Source organism: Nerophis ophidion, linkage group LG13 (genome assembly GCF_033978795.1).
Source record: "Nerophis ophidion isolate RoL-2023_Sa linkage group LG13, RoL_Noph_v1.0, whole genome shotgun sequence".
Classification (NCBI taxonomy): domain Eukaryota; kingdom Metazoa; phylum Chordata; class Actinopteri; order Syngnathiformes; family Syngnathidae; genus Nerophis; species Nerophis ophidion.
The window spans coordinates 1161132-1187426 of NC_084623.1; positions in this window are offsets into that span (position 1 = coordinate 1161132).

The window sequence follows — 26295 nt, forward strand, 5'->3', positions numbered from 1 at the left end:
AACTACTTTTTGCATTTGCAAGATTTAAAAAAGCATATGTTTCGAGTAAAACTCCCAAAGATGCATTATTTCAGACATTATTAGCCATTTTTCATGTGTGGTATAGGAGTTATGTTTAAATAACTGTCATATTGAGTCTTACAGTATACAGTCATATTGAGTAAAACCTCATATTTGTATTTGCAAACCATTGAAAAACAACTGTATCTAGTAAAACTCACATGTATTCAATATCACAGGTATTTTTAGACATTTTGCACGTTTGGATTAGGAATTGTGTTGCAATACATTTTTATTGCTTTTTTCGCATTATCTCAGGAGTCTAAGTACATTACTGTCAAATTGAGTAACAAATCTAATTTTGTTTTTGCAAACCTTACCAAATATTTTTTTTTTCAGGAAAACTCTCGAAGATGCATTTCTTCAGGCATTTTTAGATATTTTGCATGTGTATTTTTGGAGTTATGTTTCAAAAACTGTCATTTTGAGTGTGACCAATATGAGGCCAGTAAAATCTAATATTTGTATTTGTGAACCTTTCCAAAATAGCTGATTTTGCTAAAACTTACATAAATTCAATATTAAAGGCTTTTTAAGACAAATTTCATATTTGGTTTTGGAGTTATGATTATAAACCTTTCATAATTAGTATGACAGTTACACTGTCATATGGAATAAAAAAACTAAATTGTGTCTTTGCACACCTTACAAAAGATAATTTTTCTAGTACAACTAACAAAAAAACATATCTCTGGGCATTATTAGCCATTTTGCATGTGTTATTTAGAAGTTATGTTTGAATACATTTTTATTGCTTTTTTCGCATTATCTCAGGATTGTAAGACTATTATAGTCGTATTGAATAAAAAACTACTTTTTGCATTTGCAAGATTTAAAAAGCATATGTTTCGAGTAAAACTCCCAAAGATGGATTATTGCAGGCATTATTAGCCATTTTTCATGTGTGGTGTAGGAGTTATGTTTAAATAACTGTCATATTGAGTGTTACAGTATACAGTCATATTGAGTAAAACCTCATTTTTGTATTTGCAAACCATAGAAAAACATCTGTATCTAGTAAAACTCACATGTATTCAATATCACAGGCATTTTTAGACATTTTGCACGTTTGGATTATGTTGGAATACATTTTTATTGCTTTTTTCGCATTATCTCAGGATTCTAAGTACATTACTGTCAAATTGAGTAACAAATCAAATTTTGTTTTTGCAATCTTCACCAAATGTTTTTTTTTTTCAGGAAAACTCTCAAAGATGCATTTCTTTAGGCATTATTAGACATTTTGCATGTGTATTTTTGGAGTTATGTTTCAAAAACTGTCATTTTGAGTGTGACCAATATGAGGCCAGTAAAATCTAATATTTGTATTTGTGAACCTTTCCAAAATACCTGATTCTGCTAAAACTTACATAAATTCAATATTAAAGGCTTTTTAAGACAAATTTCATATTTGGTTTTGGAGTTATGATTATAAACCTTTCATATTTAGTATGACAGTTACACTGTTATATTGAATAAAAAACTAACTCATGTCTTTGCAAACCCTACAAAAGATAATTTTTCTAGTACAACTAACAAAAAAAAACATATCTCTAGGCATTATTAGCCATTTTGCAAGTGTTGTTTAGAAGTTATGTTTGAATACATTTGTATTGCTTTTTTGCATTATCTCAGGAATGTAATACTATTATAGTCATATTGAGTAAAAAACTACTTTTTTTCACTTGCAAAATTTAAAAAAGCTTATGTTTCGAGTAAAATTCCCAAAGATGCATTATTTCAGGCATTATTAGCTATTTTTCATGTGTGGTGTAGGAGTTATGTTTAAATAACTGTCATATTGAGTATTACAGGATACAGTCATATTGAGTAAAACCTCATTTTTGTATTTGCAAAACCATGAAAAGACAACCAAATCTAGTAAAACACACATGTATTCAATATCACAGGCATTTTTAGACATTTTGCACGTTTGGATTAGGAATTATGTTGGAATACATTTTTATTGCTTTTTTCGCATTATCTCAGGATTCTAAGTACATTACTCTCAAATTTAGTTAAAAAATACTTTCTTTTTTTGCAAACCTTACCAAATATTTTTTTTTTCAGGAAAACTCTCAAAGATACATTTCTTCAGGCATTATTAGACATTTTGCATTTCTACTTTTGGAGTTATATTTCAAAATTGTCATTATGAGTGTGACCAATATGAGGCCGGTAAAACCCAATTTTTGTATGTGTGAACCTTTCCAAAATACCCGATTCTGCTAAAACTAACATAAATTCAATATTACAGGCTTTTTTTTAGGAAGATTTAATGTTTGGTTTCTGAGTTATGATTTTAAACCTTTCATATTTAGTATGACAGTTATACTGTTATATTGAATAAAAAAAACTAACTTGTGTCTTTGTTAACCTTACAAAAGATAATTTTTCTAGTACAACTAACGAAAATTCATATCTCTAGTCATTATTAGCCATTTTGCATGTGTTGTTTGGAAGTTATGTTTGAATACAATTTTATTGCTTTTTTTCGCATTATCTCAGAATTCAAAGAACATTATCGTCATATTGAGTAAAAAAATACATTATGCATTTGCAACATTTAAAAAAGCACATGTTTCGAGTAATACTCACAAACATGTATTATTTCAGGCATTATTAGTCATTTTTCATTTGTGGTCTAGGAATTATGTTTAAATAACTGTCATATTTAGTGTTACAGTATACATTCATATTGAGTAAAACCTAAATTTTGTATTTGCAAACCATAGAAAAACAAGTGTATCCAGTACAACTCACATTTATTGAATATCACAGGCATTTTTAGACATTTTGCACGTTTGGATTGGGAATTATGTTGGAATACATTTTTATTGCTTTTTTTTCGTATTATCTCACGATTCTAAGTAATTTACTGTCAAATTTAGTAAAAAAATACTTTTTGTTTATTCAAACCTTACCAAATGTTTTTTTTTCCAGGAAAACTCTCAAAGAGACATTTCTTCAGGCATTCTTAGACATTTTGCATGCATATTTTTGGAGTTATGTTTCAAAAATGTCATTTTGAGTGTGATCAATATGAGGCCAGTAACACCTAATTTTTGTATTTGTGAACTTTTCCAAAATGACTGATTCTTCTAAAACTCACATAAATTCAATATTACAGACTTTTTTTTAAAGAAATTTCTTATATGGTTTTGGAGTTAAGATAATTTTTTTTCCAAGATGGCGCTGCTGTAGTGGCTGCTGTAGGCAGGAGCTCTGTGCTGTTGTATCATCCTTTTGTTTTTCCCTCTTGTTTTCATGTCTTATTATATTTTTTTTACTTTTTGGTACGGGACCCTTTGGGACTGTGTGACAAGAAGTGCCACTTTCGTGAACTCTGGATCTGCCTCCCGGGAGCCTTTTGGCCATGGAAACCAGCTGTTGGGTCTCTGCCACACAGGACTCTGTTTGGAGGGACTGGAGGAGATGCGGATGAGGGGACAGGACTGCAGAGCTGGCACTGTGCGCTGGGACGGAGAGTCTTTGCGGTGTCTTGGCTGGGTGAGCAGGTGTCGGACACCTCAGTCACCTTGGACGTATCCTCGCTCATCCATGCGGACTGGACACTGGCCGAGAGTGGAGTCGGCTGTCTTGGTTGTTTTGTTGGGTCTGCTCCTGTCTCTGGCCATCCTCCCTCCACCCCAGCGGACGATGGCGTGGAACACCGCAGAGGCCACCACAGTGGATATGTTTCTTTTACTTTTTATTCATAGCTGTATGTAGAAGTGTCTGGTTGTATCTGCTGCTTTAATGTCTTTAATGTCCTCTGTGTTCTTTGATGTTTGATGTTTCCCTCTTACACACATGGAAGAGGGATGTTTACTATGGCTATGAGTTGTTGTTTTTTCCCTTGGCCTCAGTCTGCACCCCCTCTCTAGGGCCCATGCTAAGACCGATTTTTATTTTATTTTATTTTAATCTTCCATTTTTTTCTCTATTCCCCCCTCCCTTGTTTACCTGTATTTCATCTTTTTTGTAAGGGGCGCTGGAAGCCGGCAGACCCGTCAGCGATCCTGTTCTGTCTCCCTGTAATGTTTGTCTGATCTTGAATGGGATTGTGCTGAAAATTTTAATTTTCCTGAAGGAACTCTCCTGACGGAATAAATAAAGTACTATCTAATCTAATCTAATCTATAAACCTTTCATATTTAGTATGACGGTTACACTGTTATATTGAATAAAAAAACTAACTTGTGTCTTTGTGAACCTCACAAAAGATCATTTTTCTAGTACAACTAACGAAAATACATGTCTCTAGGCATTATTAGCCATTTTACAAGTGTTTTATAGAAGTTATGTTTGAAAACATTTTTATTGCTTTTTTGCATTATCTTAGGATTCTAAGAACATTAAAGTCATATTGAGTAGAACAACAATTTTTTGCATTGCAAAGATTTAAAAAAGCAATCGTTTCGAGTAAAACTCCCAAAAATGCATTCTTTCAGGCATTATTAGCCATTTTTCATGTGTGGTGTAGGAGTTATGTTTAAATAACTTTCATTTTGTGTGTTACAGTATACAGTCAGATTGAGTAAAACCTAAATTGTGTATTTGCAAACCATATAAAAAGAACTCTATTTAGTAAGACTCACATGTTTTCAATATCACAGGCATTTTTAGACATTTTGCACGTTTGGATTAGGAATTATGTTGGAATTTATTTTTATTGCTTTTTTCGCATTATCTCATGATTCTAATTACATTACTGTCAAATTTAGTAAAAAAAATTCAAATTTGTTTTTGCAAACCTTACCAAATGTTTTTTTTTCCAATAAAAGTCTCAAAGATACATTTCTTCAGGTATTATTAGACATTTTGCATTTCTACTTTTGGAGTTATGTTTCGAAAACGGTCATTTTGAGTATGACCAATATGAGGCCAGTAAAACCTAATTTTTTTATTTGTGAACCTTTCCAAAATACCTGATTCTGGTAAAACTCACATTAATTCAATATTACAGGCTTTTTTAGAAAAAAATCATGTTTAGTTTTGGAGTTATGATTATATACCTTTCATATTTATTATGACAGTTATACTGTTATATTGAATAAAAAAACTAACTTATGTCTTTGCAAACCTTACAAAAGATAATTTTCCTAGTACAACTAACAACAATTCATATCTCTAGGCATTATTTGCAATTTTGCATGTGTTGTTTAGAAATTCTGTTTGAATACATTTTTATTGCTTTTTTCGCATTATCTCAGGATTCTAAGAACATTAGAGTCATATTGAGTAAAAAACTACATTTTGCATTTGCAAGATTTAAAAAAACATATGTTTCTAGTAAAACTCCCAAAGATGCATTATTTCAGTCATTAGTAGCCATTTTTCATTTGTGGTGTATGAGTTATGTTTAAATAACTGTAATATTGTGTGTTACAGTATACAGTCATATTGAGTAAAACCTCAATTGTGTATTTGCAAACCATAGAAAAACAACTGCATGTTTAGACATTTTGCAAGTTTGGATTAGGAATTATGTTGGAATACATTTGTATTGCTTTTTTCGCATTATCTCAGGATTCTAAGTACATTACTGTCAAATTGAGTAAAAAAAATACTTTTTGTTTTTGAAAACACTACCATTTTTTTTTTTTTTTTTCAGGAGAACTCTCAAAGATGCATTTCTTCAGGCATTATTAGACATTTTGCATGTGTGTTTTTGGAGTTATGTTTCAAAAACTGAAATTTTGGGGTTGACCAATATGAGGCCAGTAAAACCTGATATTTGTATTTGTGAACCTTTCCAAAATACCTGATTCCGGTAAAACTCACATAAATTAAATATTACAGGCTTTTTAAGTCCATCCATCCATCCATTTTATACCGCTTATTCCCTTTCGGGGTCGCGGGGGGCGCTGGCGCCTATCTCAGCTACAATCGGGCGGAAGGCGGGGTACACCCTGGACAAGTCGCCACCTCATCGCAGGGCCAACAGAGATAGACAGACAACATTCACACTCACATTCACACACTAGGGCCAATTTGGTGTTGCCAATCAACCTATCCCCAGTTGCATGTCTTTGGAAGTGGGAGGAAATCGGAGTACCCGGAGGGAACCCACGCATAAGTCAAATTTCATATTTGGTTTTGGAGTTATGATTATAAACCTTTCATATTTAGTATGACAGTTACACTGTTTTATTGAATAAAAAAACTAACTTGTGTCTTTGTGAACCTCACATCAGATAATTTTTCTAGTAAAACTAACTAAAATACATATCTCTAGGCATTATTAGCCGTTTTGCATGTGTTGTTTAGAAGTTATGTTTGAATACATTTTTATTGCTTTTTTCGCATTATCTCAGGATTCTAAGAACATTATAGTCATATTGAGTAAAAAAATACTTTTTGCATTTGCAAGATTTAAAAAAGCATATGTTTCGAGTAAAACTCCGAAAGATTAATTATTTCAGGCATTATTAGCCATTTTTCATGTGTGGTGTAGGAGTTATGTTTAAATAACTGTCATATTGAGTGTTAGAGTATACAGTCATATTGACTAATACCTCATTTTTGGTATCTGCAAACCATAGAAAAACATCTGTATCCAGTAAAACTCACATGTATTCAACATCACAGGCATTTTTAGACATTTTGCATGTTTGAATTAGGAATTATGTTCGAATCCATTTTTATTGCTTGTTTCGCATTATCTCAGGATTCTAAGTACATTACCGTCACATTGAGTAAAAAATTAAATTTTGTTTTTCCAAACCTCACCAAATGTTTTTTATTTTCAGGAAAACTCTCAAAGTGGCATTTCTTCAGGCATTATTAGACATTTTGCATGTGAATTTTTGGAGTTATGCTTCAAAAAATGTCATTTTTAGTGTGACCAATATGAGGCCAGTAAAACCTAATTTTTGTATTTGTGATTCTTTCCAAAATACCCGATTCTGCTAAAACTCACATAAATTCAATATTACAGGCTTTTTTAGACAAATTTCATGTTTGGTTTTGGAGTTATGATTATAAACCTTTCATATTTAGTATGACAGTTACACTGTTATATTGAATAAAAAAAACTAACTTGTGTCTTTGCAAACCTTACAAAAGATAATTTTTCGAGTACAATTAACAAAAATACATATCTCTAGGCATTATTAGCCATTTTTCATGTGTTGTTTAGAAGTTATGTTTGAATACAATTTTATTGCTTTTTTCGCATTATCTCAGGATTGTAAGTACATTACTGTCAAATTGGGTAAAATATTTCTTTTTGTTTTTGCAACCCTTACAAAATGTTTTTTTTATCCAGTAAAACTCATAAAGATACATTTCTTCAGGCATTTTTTTGTAATTTTGCATGTGTATTTTTGGAGATAGGGTTCAAAAACTGTCTTTTTGAGTGTGACCAATGTGAGGCCAGTAAAACCAAATTTTTGTATTTGTGAACCTTTCCAAAATACCTAATTCAGGTAAAACTCACATAAAGTCAATATTACAGGCTTTTCTAGACAGATTTCATGCTTGGTTTTGGAGTTATGTTCATGAACCTTTCATATGTAGTATGACAGTAATACTGTTATATCGAATAAAAAAAACAAACGTGTATCTTTGAAAACACTGTAAAAATAAATTCTGTAAAAAAACGGTCATTTACTGGCAGCTACGGCTTTCAAACAAAAACCATAAAATTAAAGTAAAACATTGTAAACCAAATAATGATCAAAAACATTATATTTATAGACATTTTCATGAAATGTTTTGGGGAGGAATATCGTAATTTTACAGATTTTTACCAAATTATTAAGATCAACCACCTTTAATAAAGTGACGATGCAAACAGTTCTGCAGAAAAATACCTTTTTATCTAAAGAGTTTTTCCAAATTATTACGATCAATCACCTTTAGTGAAGTGACAATTCTGGCGGTTCCACAGAAAAATACCATTGTTTAACAGATTTTTTTCTGAATTGTTAGGATCAGGGGTGTCTCATTCACTTTACCGGTGGGCCACTGGATGCAGGAAATTGATGCAAAGTGGGTTAACCTTGCATGAAACCCTATCCCAACCTAGCAACGTACTTACCAATCCCACCATTTCACCCCGAGAATTTCACTACCCTCATATAGGATTGGCTCAAAGCTTGGCCGGGCGAATATGACAAGTAGTACCGCGGTGGGCTTTTTTGTACGCTCATTCACCAAATCATAAGCGCGCCAATTGAGGCATGTGATGTGCACGGTATTGTTGTGCATATGATAGTGACTGCAAAATATACTTGGTCAACAGCCACACAGGTCACACTGACGGTGGCTGCACAAACAACTTTAACACTGTTACAAATATGCACCACACTGTGAAACCACATTGAACAAGAATGATACTCACATTTCAGGAAAACATCCTCACTGTAATAAAACATAAACACAACATAACAAATTCCCACAAAACCATGCAGCGCTATCTCTTCCGGGCTACATCCCCGCTACCACCCAACCCCGCGCCCCAAAACATCACCGCCCCCCTCCGTGCGTTGGTTGAGGTGGGCGGGTTTAGGTGGTGGGGGTGTGTATTGTAACACATGGAATTCTGGGTATTGTTTCTGTTGTGTTAATGTTGTGTTACGGTGAAGATGTTCTCCTGAAATGTGTTTTTCATTCTTGTTTGATGTGGCTCAATAGTGTGGCGCATATTTGTAACATTGTTAAAGTCGTTTGTACGGCCACCGCCAGTGTGATCTGTAAGGCTGTTGACTGTTGATTACGTATGTCTTGCAGTCATTCATGTATGTAATATTACAGGGAAAAAAATGTAATTGTTAGTTTGAGCATAAACCTTTTATAAGAGGCTACATATATTTTTCGCCTTGAATGTGAAAATACACATAAATATTAAAAAAATTTGATTTACCTTAAAATTACATATAAAACTTTTAGATTGTTAGTATGGACAAATACTTTTATATAACAAGCTACACATTTATATAAAGTTAATTACTGTAATTTTACATGAAATTGAAAGTAATTTGAGAAAACAGAAAATAATATGTATAATTAATTTGGTATTTTCCTGTAAAAAAATAGGAATATACATAGTACGTCATTACTGGTATATTATTCAAAATAACAGGCGGTTTGTTTATTTACAGATAATGTCTTCAATTCTACAGTTTTATAACCTATCTAAAAAAATTTGAAAAATTACAGTACAAATTTAGAGTAAACTAATCATTAAAATAGGATTTTTTTTTTTTTTTACAGTGAACCCTACAAAAGATCATTTTTCTACTACAACTAACAAAGAGACACATCTCTAGGCATTATTAGCCGTTTTGCATGTGTTGTTTAAAAGTTGTGTTTGTAAACATTTTTATTGCTCTTTTCGCATTATCTCAGGATTCCAAGAACATTATTGTCATATTGAGTAAAACAACAATTTTTTGCATTGCAAAGATTTAAAAAAGCAATCGTTTCGAGTAAAACTCCCAAAGATGCATTATTTCAGGCATTATTAGCCATGTGTGGTGTAGAAGTTATGTTTAAATAACTGTCATATTGAGTGTTACAGTATACAGTCATATTGAGTAAAACCTAATTTTTGGATTTGCAAACCTTTTAGAATCAACTGTATCTAGTAAAACTCACATGGATTCAATATCACAGGCATTTTTAGACATTTTGCACGTTTGGATTAGGAATTATGTTGGAATACATTTTTATTGCTCTTTTTGCATAATCTCAGGATTTTAAGTACATTACTGTCAAATTGGGTAAAACATTTCTTTTTGTTTTTGCAACCCTTCCAAAATGTTTTTTTTATCCAGTAAAACTCACAAAGATACATTTCTTCAGGCATTTTTTTGTAATTTTGAATGTGTATTTTTGGAGATAGGGTTCAAAAACTGTCTTATTGAGTGTGACCAGTGTGAGGCCAGTAAAACCAAATTTTTGTATTTGTGAACCTTTCCAAAATACCTAATTCAGGTAAAACTCACATAAAGTCAATATTACAGGCTTTTTTAGACAGATTTAATGTTTGGTTTTGGAGTTATGTTTATTAACCTTTCATATTTAGTATGACAGTTTTACTGTTATATTGAATAAAAAAAACTAACTTTTATCTTTGCAAACACTGTAAAAATAAATTTTGTAAAAAAACGGTCATTTACTGGCAGTGACGGCTGCCAAACAAAAACCATAAAACTAAAGTACAACATTGTAAACCAAATAATGATCAAAAACATTATATTTACAGAAATTTTCATGAAACGTTTTGGGGTGAAATATCGTAATTTTACAGATTTTTACTAAATTATTAAGATCAACCACCTTTAATAAAGTGACGATGCAAACAGTTCTGCAGAAAAAGACCTTTATTCTAAAGAGTTTTTCCCAATTATTACGATCAACCACCTTTAGTGAAGTGACAATGCTGGCGATTCCACAGAAAAATACCATTGTTTAACAGATTTTTTCTGAATTGTTAGGATCAGGGGTGTCTCATTGACTTTAGCGGGGTCCACTGGATGCAGGAAATTGATACAAAGTGGGCTATCCCACCCTAGCGACATACTTACCATTCCTATCATTTCACCACGAGAATTTCACTGACCCTCAATTAGGGTTGACTCAAAGTTTGGCCGGGCGAATATGACACGTAATACCATGGTGGGTTTTATTGAACGCTCATTCATCAAATCATCAGCGTCCCAATTGAGGCATGTGATGAGCACGGTTTCTTCGTTCATTTGAAAAGTGACTGCAAGATATACTTGGTCAACAGCCACACAGGTCACACTGACGGTGGCTGTACAAACAACTTTAACACTGTTACAAATATGCACCACACTGTGAACCCACATCGAACAAGAATGATAAACACATTTCAGGAAAACATCCTCACTGTAATAAAACATAAACACAACATAACAAATACCCAGAAGCCCAAGCAGCGCTGACTCTTCCGGGCTACAATCCCGCTACCACCCAACCCCGTACCCCAAAACATCACCGCCCCCCTCCGTGCGTTGGTTGAGCTGGGCGGGGTTAGGTGGTGGGGGTGTATATTGTAACACATGGAATTCTAGGAATTGTTTCTGTTGTGTTAATGTTGTGTTACGGTGACGATGTTCTCCTGAAATGTGTTTGTCAGTCTTGATTGATGTGGCTCCACAGTGTGGCGCATATTTGTAACATTGTTAAAGTCGTTTGTACGGCCACCGTCAGTGTGATCTGTATGGCTGTTGACTGTTGATTAAGAATCTCTTGCAGTATTTCATGTACGTCATATTACAGTTTGAGCATACACCTTTTATAAGAGGCGACATATATTTTTCGACTTGAATGTGAAAATACACATAAATATTGAAAATATTTGATTTACCTTAAAATTACATTTAAAACTGTTAGATTGTTAGTATGAACAAATACTTTTATATAACAAGCTACATATTTAATTAAAGTTAATAACTGTAATCTTACATGAAATTGAAAGTAATTTGAGAAAACAGAAAATAATATGTATAAATAATTTGGTATTTTTCTGTAAAAAAAAATAGGAATATACATAGTTTGTCATTACTGGCATATTACTTAAAATAACAGGCATTTTTTTAATTTACAGATAATGTCTTCAATTCTACAGATTTATAACCTATTTTAAAAAAATGAAAAATTATAGTAGAAATTTAGAGTAAAGTAACCATACAAATAGGATTTTGTTTTCTCAGTGAACCCTACAAAAGATCATTTTTCTACTACAACTAACAAAGATACATATCTTTAGGAATTATTAGCCGTTTTGCATGTGTTGTTTAAAAGTTATGTTTGAAAACTTTTGTATTGCTTTTTCGCATTATCTCAGGATTCTAAGAACATTATAGTCATATTGATTAAAAAATACTTTTTGCATTTGCAAGATTTAAAAAAGCATATGTTCCGAGTAAAACTCCCAAAGATGCATAATTTCAGGCATTATTAGCCATTTTTCATGTGTGGTGTAGGAGTTGTGTTTAAATAACTGTCATATTGAGTGTTACAGTATACAGTCATATTGAGTAAAACCTAAATTTTGTATTTGCAAACCATAGAAAAACAACTGTATGTAGTAAAACTTACATGTATTCAATATCACAGGCATTTTTAGACATTTTGCACGTTCGGATTAGGAATTATGTTGGAATACATTTTTATTGCTTTTTTCGCATTATCTCAGGATTCTAAGACTATTATAGTCATATTGAGTAAAAAACTACTTTTTGCATTTGCAAGATTTAAAAAAGCATATATTTCGAGTAAAACTCGCAAAGATGCATTATTTCAGGCATTATTAGCCATTTTTCATGTGTGGTGTAGGACTTATGTTTAAATAACTGGGTCATTATTGTCACCAATGTCCCACTGGGTGTGAGTTTTCCTTGCCCTTATGTGGGCCTACCGAGGATGTCGTGGTGGTTTGTGCAGCCCTTTGAGACACTAGTGATTTAGGGCTATATAAGTAAACATTGATTGATTGATTGATTGACAGTAATGTACTTAGAATCCTGAGATAATGCGAAAAAAGCAATAAAAATGTATTCCAACATAATTCCTAATCCAAACGTGCAAAATGTCTAAAAATGCCTGTGATATTGAATACATGTGAGTTTTACTAGATACAGTTGTTTTTCAATGTCTTGCAAATACAAAAATGAGGTTTTACTCAATATGACTGTATACTGTAACACTCAATATGACAGTTATTTAAACAACTCCTACACCACACATGAAAAATGGCTAATAATGCCTGAAATAATGCATCTTTGGGAGTTTTACTCGAAACATATGCTTTTTTAAATATTGCAAATGCAAAAAGTAGTTTTTTACTCAATACGACTGTAATAGTCTTACAATACTGAGATAATGCGAAAAAAGCAATAAAAATGTATTCACACATAACTTCTAAACAACACATGCAAACTGGCTAATAATGCCCAGAGATAAGTTTTTTTGTTAGTTGTACTAGAAAAATGATCTTTTGTAAGGTTTGCAAAGACAAAAATTTGTTTTTTTATTCAATATAACAGTGTAACTGTCATACTAAATATGAAAGGTTTATAATCATAACTCCAAAACCAAATATGAAATTTGTCTTAAAAAGCCTTTAATATTGAATTTATGTAAATTTTTGCAGAATCAGGTATTTTGGAAAGGTTCACAAATACAAATATTAGATTTTACTGGCCTCGTATTGGTCACACTCAAAATGACAGTTTTTGAAACATAACTCCAAAAAAACACATGCAAAATGTCTAATAATGCCTGAAGAAAGGCATTTTCGAGAGTTTTCCAGAAAAAAAACATTTGGTAAGTTTTGCAAAAACAAAATTTGATTTGTTACTCAATTTGACAGTAATGTACTTAGAATCCCGAGATAATGCGAAAAAAGCAATAAAAATGTATCCCAACATAATTCCTAATCCAAACGTGCAAAATGTCTAAAAATGCCTGTGATTTTAAATACATGTTAATTTTACTAGATACCTGATTCTGGTAAAACTTACATAAATTCAATATTAAAGGCTTTTTAAGACAAATTTCATATTTGGTTTTGGAGTTATGATTATAAACCTTTTACATTTAGTATGACAGTTACACTGTTATATTGAATAAAAAAAACTAACTTGTGTCTTTGCAAACCTTACAAAAGATCATTTTTCTAGTACAACTAACAAAAAAACATTTTCATTGCTTTTTTCGCATTATCTCAGGATTCTAAGTACATTACTGTCAAATTGAGTAACAAATCAAATTTTGTTTTTGCAAACCTTACCAAATGTTTTTTTTTTTTCTGGAAAACTCTCGAAGATGCATTTCTTCAGGCATTATTAGACATTTTGCATGTGTATTTTTGGAGTTATGTTTCAAAAACTGTCATTGTGAGTGTGACCAATATGAGGCCAGTAAAATCAAATATTTGTATTTGTGATTCTTTCCAAAATACCTGATTCTGGTAAAACTTACATAAATTCAATATTAAAGGCTTTTTAAGACAAATTTCATATTTGCTTTTGGAGTTATGATTATAAACCTTTCATATTTAGTAAGAAAGTTACACTGTTATATTGAATAAAAAAACTAACTTGTGTCTTTGCAAACCTTACAGAAGATCATTTTTCTAGTACAACTAACAAAAAAACATATATCTGGGCATTATTAGCCATTTTGCATGTGTTTTTTAGAAGTTATGTCTGAATACATTTTTATTGCTTTTTTCGCATTATCTCAGGATTGTAAGACTATTAGAGTCGTATTGAGTAAAAAACTACTTTTTGCATTTGCAAGATTTAAAAAAACATATGTTTCGAGTAAAAGTCCCAAAGATGCATTATTTCAGGCATTATTAGCCATTTTTCATGTGTGGTGTAGGAGTTATGTTTAAATAACTGTCATATTGAGTGTTACAGTATACAGTCATATTGAGTAAAACCTCATTTTTGTATTTGCAAACCATTGAAAAACAACTGTATCTAGTAAAACTCACATGTATTCAATATCACAGGAATTTTTAGACTATTTGCACGTTTGGATTAGGAATTATGTTGGAATACATTTTAATTGCTTTTTTCGCATTATCTCAGGATTCTAAGTACATTACTGTCAAATTGAGTAACAAATCAAATTTTGTTTTTGCAAACCTTACCAAATGGTTTTTTTTTCAGGAAAACTCTCGAAGATGCATTTCTTCAGGCATTATTAGACATTTTGCATGTGTATTTTTGGAGTTATGTTTCAAAACCTGTCATTTTGAGTGTGACCTATATGAGGACAGTAAAATCTAATATTTGTATTTGTGATTCTTTCCAAAATACCTGATTCTGGTAAAACGTACATAAATTCAATATTAAAGGCTTTTTAAGACAAATTTCATATTTGGTTTTGGAGTTATGATTATAAACCTTTCATATTTAGTATGACGGTTACAGTGTTATATTGAATAAAAAAACTAACTTGTGTCTTTGCAAACCTTACAAAAGATCATTTTTGTACTACAACTAACAAAAAAACATATCTCTAGGCATTATTAGCCATTTTGCATGTGTTGTTTAGAAGTTATGTTTGAATACATTTTTATTGCTTTTTTCGCACTATCTCAGGATTGTAAGACTATTAGAGTCGTATTGAGTAAAAAAACTACTTTTTGCATTTGCAAGATTTAAAAAAGCATATGTTTCGATTAAAACTCCCAGAGATTCATTATTTCAGGCATCATTAGCCATTTTTCATGTGTGGTGTAGGAGTTATGTTTAAATAACTGTCATATTGAGTCTTACAGTATACAGTCATATTGAGTAAAACCTCATTTTTGTATTTGCAAACCATTGAAAAACAACTGTATCTAGTAAAACTCACATGTATTCAATATCACAGGCATTTTTAGACATTTTGCACGTTTGGATTAGGAATTATGTTGGAATACATTTTATTGCGTTTTTCGCATTATCTCAGGATTCTAAGTACATTACTGTCAAATTGAGTAATAAATCAAATTTTGTTTTTGCAAACCTTACCAAATGTTTTTTTTCTGGAAAACTCTCGAAGATGCATTTCTTCAGGCATTATTAGACATTTTGCATGTGTATTTTTGGAGTTATGTTTCAAAAACTGTCATTTTGAATGTGACCAATTAGAGGCCAGTAAAATCTAATATTTGTATTTGTGAACCTTTCCAAAATACCTGATTTTGCTAAAACTTACATAAATTCAATATTAAAGGCTTTTTAAGACAAATTTCATATTTGGTTTTGGAGTTATGATTATAAACCTTTCATAATTAGTATGACAGTTACACTGTCATATGGAATAAAAAAACTAAATTGTGTCTTTGCACACCTTACAAAAGATCATTTTTCTAGTACAACTAACAAAAAAACATATCTCTGGGCATTATTAGCCATTTTGCATGTGTTGTTTAGAATTTATGTTTGAATACATTTTTATTGCTTTTTTCGCATTATCTCAGGATTGTAAGACTATTATAGTCGTATTGAGTAAAAAACTACTTTTTGCATTTGCAAGATTTAAAAAGCATATGTTTCGAGTAAAACTCCCAAAGATGGATTATTGCAGGCATTATTAGCCATTTTTCATGTGTGGTGTAGGAGTTATGTTTAAATAACCGTCATATTGAGTGTTACAGTATACAGTCATATTGAGTAAAACCTCATTTTTGTATTTGCAAATCATTGAAAAACAACTGTATCTAGTAAAACTCACATGTATTCAATATCACAGGCATTTTTAGACATTTTGCACGTTTGTATTAGGAATTATGTTGGAATACATTTTTATTGCTTTTTTCGCATTATCTCAGGATTCTAAGTACATTGCCATCAAATTGAATAACAAATCAATTATTTTTTTTGCAAACCTTACCAAATATTTTTTTTTCTGGAAAACTCTCGAAGATGCATTTCTTCAGGCATTATTAGACATTTTGCATGTGTATTTTTGGAGTTATGTTTCAAAAACTGTCATTTTGAGTGTGACCAATATGAGGCTAGTAAAATCTAATATTTGTATTTGTGATTCTTTCCAAAATACCTGATTCTGGTGAAACTTACATAAATTCAATATAAAAGGCTTTTTAAGACAAATTTCACATTTGGTTATGGAGTGATGATTATAAACTTTTCATATTTAGTATGACAGTTAAACTGTTATATTGAATAAAAAAAACTAACTTGTGTCTTTGCAAACCTTACAAAAGATCATTTTTCGAGTACAACTAACCAAAATACATATTTCTAGGCATTATTAGCCATTTTGCATGTGTTGTTTAGAAGTTATGTTTGAATACATTTGTATTGCTTTTTTCGCATTATCTCAGGATTGTAAGACTATTAAAGTCGTATTGAGTAAAAAAACTAGTTTTTGCATTTGCAAGATTTAAAAAAGCATATGTTTCGAGTAAAACTCCCAAAGATGCATTATTTCAGGCATTATTAGCCATTTTTCATGTGTGGTGTAGGAGTTAAGTTTAAATAACTGTCATATTGAGTCTTACAGTATACAGTCATATTGAGTAAAACCTCATTTTTGTATTTGCAAACCATTGAAAAACAACTGTATCTAGTAAAACTCACATGTATTCAATATCACAGGCATTTTTAGACATTTTGCACGTTTGGATTATGTTGGAATACATTTTTATTGCTTTTTTCGCATTATCTCAGGATTCGAAGTACATTACTGTCAAATTGAGTAACAAATCAAATTTTGTTTTTGCAAACCTTACCAAATGTTTTTTTTTCAGGAAAACTCTCGGAGATGCATTTCTTCAGGCATTATTAGACATTTTGCATGTGTATTTTTGGAGTTATGTTTCAAAAACTGTCATTTTGAGTGTGACCAATATGAGGCCAGTAAAATCTAATATTTGTATTTGTTAACCTTTCCAAAATACCTGATTCTGCTAAAACTTACATAAATTCAATATTAAAGGCTTTTTAAGACAAATTTCATATTTGGTTTTGGAGTTATGATTATAGACCTTTCATATTTAGTATGACAGTTACACTGTTATATTGAATAAAAAAACTAACTTGTGTCTTTGCAAACCTTACAAAAGATAATTTTTCGAGTACAACTAACAAAAATACATATCTCTAGGCATTATTAGCCATTTTGCATGTGTTGTTTAGAAGTTATGTTTGAATACATTTTTATTGCTTTTTTTGCATTATCTCAGGATTGTAAGACTATTATAGTCGTATTGAGTAAAAAACTACTTTTTGCATTTGCAAGATTTAAAAAAGCATATGTTTCGAGTAAAACTCCAAAAGATGCATTATTTCAGGCATTATTAGCCATTTTTCATGTGTGGTGTAGGAGTTATGTTTAAATAGCTGTCATATTGAGTGTTACAGTATACAGTCATATTGAGTAAAACCTCATTTTTGTATTTGCAAACCATTGAAAAAAAAAACTGTAACTAGTAAAATTCACATGTATTCAATATCACAGGGATTTTTAGACATTTTGCACCTTTGGATTAGGAATTATGTTGGAATACATTTTTATTGCTTTTTTCGCATTATCTCAGGATTCTAAGTACATTACTGTCAAATTGAGTAACATATCAAATTTTGTTTCTGGAAACCTTACCAAATGTTTTCTTTCTGGAAAACTCTCGAAGATGCATTTCTTCAGGCATTTTTGGACATTTTGCATGTGTATTTTTGGAGTTATGTTTCAAAAACTGTCATTTTGATTGGGACCAATATGAGGCCAGTAAAATCTAATATTTGTATTTGTGAACCTTTCCAAAATACCTGATTCTGCTAAAACTTACATAAATTCAATATTAAAGGCTTTTTAAAACAAATTTCATATTTGGTTTTGGAGTTATGATTATAAACCTTTCATATTTAGTATGACAGTTACACTGTTATATTGAATAAAAAAAAAAAAAACGTGTGTCTTTGCAAACCTTACAAAATATCATGTTTCTAGTACAACTAACAAAAAAACATATATGTAGGCATTATTAGCCAATTTGCATGTGTTGTTTAGAAGTTATGTTTGAATACATTTTTATTGCTTTTTTTGCATTATCTCAGGATTGTAAGACTATTATAGTCGTATTGAGTAAAAAAACTACTTTTTGCATTTGCAAGATTTAAAAAAGCATATGTTTCGAGTGAAACTCCCAAAGATGCATTATTTCAGGCATTATTAGACATTTTTCATGTCTGGTGTAGGAGTTATGTTTAAATAACTGTCATATTGAGTGTTACAGTATACAGTCATATTTAGTAAAACCTCATTTTTGTATTTGCAAACCATAGAAAAACAACTGTATCTAGTAAAACTCACATGTATTCAATATCACAGACATTTTTAGACATTTTGCACGTTTGGATTAGGAATGATGTTGGAATACATTTTTATTGCTTTTTTCGCATTATCTCAGGATTCTAAGTACATTACTGTCAAATTGAGTAACAAATCAAATTTTGTTTTTGCAAACCTTACCAAATGTTTTTTTTTTTTTCTGGAAAACTCTCGAAGATGAATTTCTTCAGGCATTATTAGACATTTTGCATGTGTATTTTTGGAGTTATGTTTCCAAAACTGTCATTTTGAGTGTGACCAATATGAGGCCAGTAAAATTTAATATTTGTATTTGTGATTCTTTCCAAAATACCTGGTTCTAGTAAAACTTACATAAATTCAATATTATAGGCTTTTTAAGACAAATTTCATATTTGGTTTTGGAGTTATGATTATAAACCTTTCATATTTAGTATGACAGTTACACTGTTATATTGAATAAAAAAACTTTTTTGGTCATGACCCAAAGCTCATGACCATAGGTGAGGATGGGAACGTAGATCGACCGGTAAATTGAGAGCTTTGCCTTCCGGCTCAGCTCCTTCTTCACCACAACGGACCGGTACAGCGTCCTCGTTACTGAAGACGCCGCACCGATCCGCCTGTCGATCTCACGATCCACTCTTCCCTCACTCGTGAACAAGACTCCTAGGTACTTGAACTCCTCCACTTGGGGCAGGGTCTCCTCCCCAACCCGGAGATGGCACTCCACCCTTTTCCGGGCGAGAACCATGGACTCGGACTTGGAGGTGCTGATTCTCATTCCGGTCGCTTCACACTCGGCTGCGAACCGATCCAGCGAGAGCTGAAGATCCCGGTCAGATGAAGCCATCAGGACCACATCATCTGCAAAAAGCAGAGACCTAATCCTGCGGTTACCAAACCGGAACCCCTCAACGCCTTGACTGCGCCTAGAAATTCTGTCCATAAAAGTTATGAACAGAATTGGTGAAAAAAGGGCAGCCTTGGCGGAGTCCAACCCTCACTGGAAACGTGTCCAACTTACTGCCAGCAATGCGGACCAAGCTCTGACACTGATCGTACAGGGAGCGGACTGCCACAATAAGACAGTCCCGTACCCCATACTCTCTGAGCACTCCCCACAGGACTCCCCAAGGGACACGGTCTAATGCCTTCTCCAAGTCCACAAAGCACATGTAGACTGGTTGGGCAAACTCCCATGCACCCTCAAGAACCCTGCCGAGAATATAGAGCTGGTCCACAGTTCCACGACCAGGCCGAAAACCACACTGTTCCTGCTGAATCCGAGGTTCGACTATCCGGCGAAGCCTCCTCTCCAGTACACCTGAATAAACCTTACCTGGAAGGCTGAGGAGTGTGATCCCACGATAGTTGGAACACACCCTCCGGTCCCCCTTCTTAAAGAGAGGGACCACCACCCCGGTCTGCCAATCCAGAGGTACCGCCCCCGATGTCCACGCGATGCTGCAGAGTCTTGTCAACGAAGAGAGCCCCACAGCATCCAGAGCCTTAAGGAACTCCGGGCGGATCTCATCCACCCCCGGGGCCTTGCCGCCGAGGAGCTTTTTAACTACCTCAGCGACCTCAGCCCCAGAAATAGGAGAGTCCACTGCAGCTTCCCCAGGCACCGCTTCCTCAAAGGAAGACGTGTTGGTGGGATTGAGGAGGTCTTCGAAGTATTCCCTCCACCGATCCACAACATCCACAGTCGAAGTCAGCAGAACACCATCCGCACCATACACGGTGTTGATAGTGCACTGCTTCCCCTTCCTGAGGATGCGTATGGTGGTCCAGAATCGCTTCGAAGCCGTCCGGAAGTCGTTTTCCATGGCTTCCCCGAACTCTTCCCATGTCCGAGTTTTTGCCTCCGCGACCGCTAAAGCTGCACACCGCTTGGCAAACCTTACAAAAGATCATTTTTATAGTACAACTAACAAAAAAACATATCTCTGGGCATTATTAGCCATTTTGCATGTGTTGTTTAGAAGTTATGTTTGAATACATTTCTATTGCTTTTTTCGATTTATCTCAGGATTGTAAGACTATTATAGTCACATTGACTAAAAAACTACTTTTTGCACTTGCAAGATTTAAAAAAGCATATGTTTCGAGTAAAACTCCTTAAGATGCATTATTTCAGGCATTAATAGCTATTTTTCATGTGTGGTGTAGGAGTTATGTTTAAATAACTGTCATATTAGTGTTACAGTATACAGTCATAATGAGTAAAACCTCATTTTTGTATTTGCAAACCATAGAAAAACATCTGTATCTAGTAAAACTCACAAGTATTCAATATCACAGGCATTTTTAGACATTTTGCACGTTTGGATTAGGAATTATGTTGGAATATATTTTTATTGCTTTTTTCGCATTATCTCAGGATTCTAAGTACATCACTGTCAAATTGAGTAACAAATCACATTTTGTTTTTGCAAATCTTACCAAATGGGTTTTTTCAGGAAAACTCTCTAAAATGCATTTCTTCAGGCATTATCAGACATTTTGCATGTGTATTTTTGGAGTTATGTTTCAAAAACTGTCATTTTGAGTGTGACCAATATGAGGCCAGTAAAATCTAATATTTGTATTTGTGAACCTTTCCAAAATACCTGATTCTGCTAAAACTTACATAAATTCAATATTAAAGGCTTTTTAAGACAAATTTCACATTTGGTTTTGGAGTTGTGATTATAAACCGTTCATATTTAAAATGACAGTTACACTGTTATATTGAATAAAAAAACTACTTTGTGTCTTTGCAAACCTTACAAAAGATCATTTTTCTAATACAACTAACAAAAAAACATATCTCTAGCTATTATTAGCCATTTTGCATGTGTTGTTTAGAAGTTATGTTTGAATACATTTTTATTGCTTTTTTTGCATTATCTCAGGATTGTAATACTTTTATAGTCATATTGAGTAAAAAACTACTTTTTTTCACTTGCAAAATTTAAAAAAGCATATGTTTCGATTAAAATTCCCAAAGATGCATTAATTCAGGCATTATTAGCTATTTTTCATGTGTGGTGTAGGAGTTATGTTTAAATAACTGTCATATTGAGTGTTACAGTATACAGTCATATTGAGTAAAACCTAATTTTTGTATTTGCAAACCATGAAAAAACAACCAAATCTAGTAAAACTCACATGTATTCAATATCACAGGCATTTTTAGACATTTTGCACGTTTGGATTAGGAGTTATGTTGGAATACATTTTTATTGCTTTTTTCGCATTATCTCAGGATTCTAAGTACATTACTGTCAAATTTAGTAAAAAAAATACTTTTTTTTTTGCAAACCTTACCAAATTTTTTTTTTCAGGGAAACTCTCAGGGATACATTTCTTCAGGCATTATTAGACATTTTGCATTTCTACTTTTGGAGTTATGTTTCAAAATTGTCATTATGAGTGTGACCAATATGAGGCCAGTAAAACCCAATTTTTGTATGTGTGAACCTTTCCAAAATACCTGATTCTGCTAAAACTAACATAAATTCAATATTACAGGCTTTTTTTAGGAAGATTTAATGTTTGGTTTTGGAGTTATGATTTTAAACCTTTCATATTTAGTATGACAGTTGTACTGTGATATTGAATAAAAAAAACTAACTTGTGTCTTTGTTAACCTTACAAAAGATAATTTTTCTAGTACAACTAACGAAAATTCATATCTCTAGTCATTATTAGCCATTTGTTGTTTGGAAGTTATGTTTGAATACAATTTTATTGTTTTTTTTCGCATTATCTCAGAATTCAAAGAACATTATCGTCATATTGAGTAAAAAAATACATTTTGCATTTGCAACATTTAAAAAAGCACATGTTTCGAGTAAAACTCCCAAAGATGCATTATTTCAGGCATTATTAGTCATTTTTCATGTGTGGTCTAGGAATTATGTTTAAATAACTGTCATATTTAGTGTTACAGTATACATTCATATTGAGTAAAACCTAAATTTTGTATTTGCAAACCATAGAAAAACAAGTGTATTTAGTACAACTCACATTTATTGAATATCACAGGCATTTTTAGACATTTTGCACGTTTGGATTGGGAATTATGTTGGAATACATTTTTAATGCTTTTTTTCGTATTATCTCAGGATTCTAAGTAATGTACTGTCAAATTGAGTAAAAAAATACTTTTTGTTTATTCAAACCTTACCAAATGTTTTTTTTTTCCAGGAAAACTCTCAAAGAGACATTTCTTCAGGCATTATTAGACATTTTGCATGCATATTTTTGGAGTTATGTTTCAAAACTGTCATTTTGAGTGTGATCAATATGAGGCCAGTAAAACCTAATTTTTGTATTTGTGAACTTTTCCAAAATGACTGATTCTTCTAAAACTCACATAAATTCAATATTACAGACTTTTTTTTAGAGAAATTTCGTAAATGGTTTTGGAGTTAAGATTATAAACCTTTCATATTTAGTATGACGGTTACACTGTTATATTGAAAAAAAAAACTAACTTGTGTCTTTGTGAACCTCACAAAAGATCATTTTTCTAGTACAACTAACGAAAATACATGTCTCTAGGCATTATTAGCCATTTTACAAGTGTTTTATAGAAGTTATGTTTGAAAACATTTTTATTGCTTTTTTGCATTATCTCAGGATTCTTAGAACATTATAGTCATATTGAGCAGAACAACAATTTTTTGCATTGCAAAGATTTAAAAAAGCAATCGTTTCGAGTAAAACTCCCAAAAATGCATTATTTCAGGCATTATTAGCTATTTTTCATGTGTGGTGTAGGAGTTATGTTTAAGTAACTGTCATATTGAGTGTTACAATATACAGTCATATTGAATAAAACCTAATTTTTGTATTTGCAAACCATAGAAAAGCAACTGTATCTAGTAAAACTCACAAGGATTCAATATCACAGGCATTTTTAGACAATTTGCACGTTTGGATTAGGAATTATGTTGGAATACATTTTTATTGCTTTTTTCGCATTATCTCAGGATTCTAAGTACATTACTGTCAAATTTAGTAAAAAAAATACTTTTTTTTTTGCAAACCTTACCAAATTTTTTTTTTCAGGGAAACTCTCAGGGATACATTTCTTCAGGCATTATTAGACATTTTGCATTTCTACTTTTGGAGTTATGTTTCAAAATTGTCATTATGAGTGTGACCAATATGAGGCCAGTAAAACCCAATTTTTGTATGTGTGAACCTTTCCAAAATACCTGATTCTGCTAAAACTAACATAAATTCAATATTACAGGCTTTTTTTAGGAAGATTTAATGTTTGGTTTTGGAGTTATGATTTTAAACCTTTCATATTTAGTATGACAGTTGTACTGTGATATTGAATAAAAAAAACTAACTTGTGTCTTTGTTAACCTTACAAAAGATAATTTTTCTAGTACAACTAACGAAAATTCATATCTCTAGTCATTATTAGCCATTTGTTGTTTGGAAGTTATGTTTGAATACAATTTTATTGTTTTTTTTCGCATTATCTCAGAATTCAAAGAACATTATCGTCATATTGAGTAAAAAAATACATTTTGCATTTGCAACATTTAAAAAAGCACATGTTTCGAGTAAAACTCCCAAAGATGCATTATTTCAGGCATTATTAGTCATTTTTCATGTGTGGTCTAGGAATTATGTTTAAATAACTGTCATATTTAGTGTTACAGTATACATTCATATTGAGTAAAACCTAAATTTTGTATTTGCAAACCATAGAAAAACAAGTGTATTTAGTACAACTCACATTTATTGAATATCACAGGCATTTTTAGACATTTTGCACGTTTGGATTGGGAATTATGTTGGAATACATTTTTAATGCTTTTTTTCGTATTATCTCAGGATTCTAAGTAATGTACTGTCAAATTGAGTAAAAAAATACTTTTTGTTTATTCAAACCTTACCAAATGTTTTTTTTTTCCAGGAAAACTCTCAAAGAGACATTTCTTCAGGCATTACTAGACATTTTGCATGCATATTTTTGGAGTTATGTTTCAAAACTGTCATTTTGAGTGTGATCAATATGAGGCCAGTAAAACCTAATTTTTGTATTTGTGAACTTTTCCAAAATGACTGATTCTTCTAAAACTCACATAAATTCAATATTACAGACTTTTTTTTAGAGAAATTTCGTAAATGGTTTTGGAGTTAAGATTATAAACCTTTCATATTTAGTATGACGGTTACACTGTTATATTGAAAAAAAAAACTAACTTGTGTCTTTGTGAACCTCACAAAAGATCATTTTTCTAGTACAACTAACGAAAATACATGTCTCTAGGCATTATTAGCCATTTTACAAGTGTTTTATAGAAGTTATGTTTGAAAACATTTTTATTGCTTTTTTGCATTATCTCAGGATTCTTAGAACATTATAGTCATATTGAGCAGAACAACAATTTTTTGCATTGCAAAGATTTAAAAAAGCAATCGTTTCGAGTAAAACTCCCAAAAATGCATTATTTCAGGCATTATTAGCTATTTTTCATGTGTGGTGTAGGAGTTATGTTTAAGTAACTGTCATATTGAGTGTTACAATATACAGTCATATTGAATAAAACCTAATTTTTGTATTTGCAAACCATAGAAAAGCAACTGTATCTAGTAAAACTCACAAGGATTCAATATCACAGGCATTTTTAGACAATTTGCACGTTTGGATTAGGAATTATGTTGGAATAAATTTTTATTGCTCTTTTTGCATTATCTCAGGATTTTAAGTACATTACTGTCAAATTGGGTAAAACATTTCTTTTTGTTTTTGCAAACCTTACAAAATGTTTTTTTTCCAGTAAAACTCACAAATATACATTTCTTCAGGCATTTTTTTGTAATTTTGCATGTGTATTTTTGGAGATATGGTTCAAAAACTGTCTTATTGAGTGTGACCAATGTGAGGCCAGTAAAACCAAATTTTTGTATTTGTGAACCTTTCCAAAATGCCTAATTCAGGTAAAACTCACATAAAGTCAATATTACAGGCTTTTTTAGACAGATTTCATGTTTGGTTTTGGAGTTATGTTTATGAAGCTTTCATATTTAGTATGACAGTAATACTGTTATATCGAATAAAAAAAACAAACTTGTATCTTTGAAAACACTGTAAAAATAAATTCTGTAAAAAAACGGTCATTTACTGGCAGCTACGGCTGCCAAACAAAAACCATAAAATTAAAGTAAAACATTGAAAACCAAATAATGATCAAAAAGATTATATTTACAGACATTTTCATGAAATGTTTTGGGGAGAAATATCGTAATTTTACAGATTTTTACAAAATTATTAAGATCAACCACCTTTAATAAAGTGACGATGCAAACAGTTCCGCAGAAAAAAAAAACCTTTATTCTTCAGAGTTTTCCCAAATTATTACGATCAACCACCTTTAGTGAAGTGACAATGCTGGCGGTTCCTCA